Raw genomic sequence first — 2,063 nt, 5'->3', positions numbered from 1 at the left:
ACTGGACCCTAACCTGAGCTGGTCAACTATTCATGCTAGGGCATCATGCTTCCAATTCTGCTCAGTGATATGCTTCGTCAAGGCATCAATCTTCGTAGCCAATGCTGTGGATTCATTCACCTCATTCAACCCTGCAGCCCTTGGAGGCTTCTGTCTAGTGCTCCAATGATACTCGTTGCTAGACATATTCTCAATTAATTCGTCGGCCTCTTCAGGAAGCATGTTGCTTAAAGAACCACCTGCCGCTGTATCAATAAGCTGCCTAGTAGCATAATTCAGCCCGTTACACAACATCTGTACTATCATCCATGCAGGGAAGCCGTGATGAGGACACTTACGAAGAAGGTCCTTAAATCGTTCATGGGCTTCAAATAGTGTCTCACTATCATCTTGCCTGAAAGACGATATCTCCTATCTCAATCTTGCAGCCTTGCTTGGAGGAAAATATCGGGCTAGGAACTTCTCAACCATTTCCTTCCAAGTGGTGATGGACCCCAGAGCTAAGGATGTGAGCCATCTGTATGCTGCACCTCTCAAGCTGAAAGGGAACAACCTCAGTCTGATGGCATCATCTGACACTGAATTGATCTTGAAAGTGGAGCAGATTTGAAGGAACCGAGCAAGATGGGCATGGGGATCCTCATCCGCTAGACCATCAAACTGTACTGAATTCTGAATCATCCCTATGGAACTCGCCTTGATTTCAAAGTTATTAGGCGGAACGGTTGGTACTTGGATACTAAGTTCTTCTCCGGTGAACTGTGGCCTTTCATATTCCGATAGGGTCTTTCTAGGCTCCTCCATGACTGAGGGTTCACTTGACTCAACAAGAACCTCTTGTTGTCTAGAACTTTCTGCTGCTTCTCTCAATCGTTGATGCAAAGTTCTTTCTATCTCATTATCGGGTTCAGTCAAGTTTGCTTGACTCGCTCGTGTCATAAGATGTGTACCTACACGAATTAAGGAGTCAAGATGTTAGTTAATAGTAAGAACACAAAGATGGGTAATTACAAAAGATCATCAACCAGAAACACAAAAGACAAACAAAACAAATGAACAAAAACAAAAGAAAAAGAAAAGGCCAAATCAACAAGTGTAAAGCTTTCCAAATATTCCTCAATGATTGGTCCCCGGCAACGGCGCCAAAAACTTGATCGACACGAAGTGTGTACACCCGCAAGCACACGGGGTCACCAAGTAATAAACCACTCGAGCACGCGCGAATGGGTCGTATTCCAAAGGGGCCTGAGGAGCTACCCTACTCACTTCTTACCTGTTGTTTAGCTCATAGATTCCAAGATAAGAGAAAAAAGAAAAGAAAGCAAAATGAAAAGCGAAATGAAATCTTATGAAGTACGAAACAAGTAAAATACGGGAGATGCCCAAGGTTGGAAAACGGTCACGGACGCGGATTCCCAAGGGGGCTACTATAGTGAGTAGGAAATTGAGTAAGTAAAATACGGGAGATGCCCAAGGTTGGAAAACCAAGACGTAGGTCAACCCGATGGTCACGGCAATTGACCCCTGACCCGGTGCAAGTGTTGAGCGTGGAATCTCTTCCGCCCAACTTCCCACACGGTTGCAAGGAGAATGTCGGTTTTCACAAGTTAGAGTGGAAACACAAGTAGTTTTCAACCCTAGGATTGTAGGGGTACAAATACCCGATGGTCACGGCATATTTATACAATGAACCCTTCCTAGTTTGGTGGAGTCTAGCACTAAGGCAATGGTCATGCTACAAAGTGCTACCAAGAATTTGATACATCACTCAATCAAATGTACCAAAACAAGTAAGAACACCAAACAAGGATCACAACAAGCCAAACATGCATAAACTACTCAAACAATCCAAAACATCACAAGTTCGCCCGCTAGGTTCACCTACATCCGGTGACCTAGGGGTTTAGTTGTTCATGTTCAACAAGAAAACCAAGTAATCCATACAAACAAATAAAGTAAACATGAGGAACACTCCCTCAAATGATGAAGGTCGAATGACGCAAGAATCCCCGAAGAAAGCCTTCCGAAGACGCCACTCGAAGGGGTGGCTTCCCGTTTTCTTC

General features: G+C 44.4%; 1 non-coding gene across 1 annotated transcript; it reads left to right on the top strand.

Annotated features, from left to right (window-relative positions):
- Positions 1–316: 316 nt before the first annotated feature.
- Positions 317–423, top strand: LOC120256795. The gene has a single exon (XR_005535413.1). It is a non-coding gene; the product is annotated as a small nucleolar RNA R71 (small nucleolar RNA).
- The last annotated feature ends 1,640 nt before the right edge of the window (positions 424–2,063 follow it).

Source organism: Dioscorea cayenensis, unplaced genomic scaffold (assembly GCF_009730915.1).
Source record: "Dioscorea cayenensis subsp. rotundata cultivar TDr96_F1 unplaced genomic scaffold, TDr96_F1_v2_PseudoChromosome.rev07_lg8_w22 25.fasta BLBR01001648.1, whole genome shotgun sequence".
NCBI classification, from domain to species: Eukaryota; Viridiplantae; Streptophyta; class Magnoliopsida; order Dioscoreales; family Dioscoreaceae; genus Dioscorea; species Dioscorea cayenensis.
Note: the sequence above shows the minus strand (reverse complement) of the source record. Positions and strands in the feature narration are given on the sequence as shown.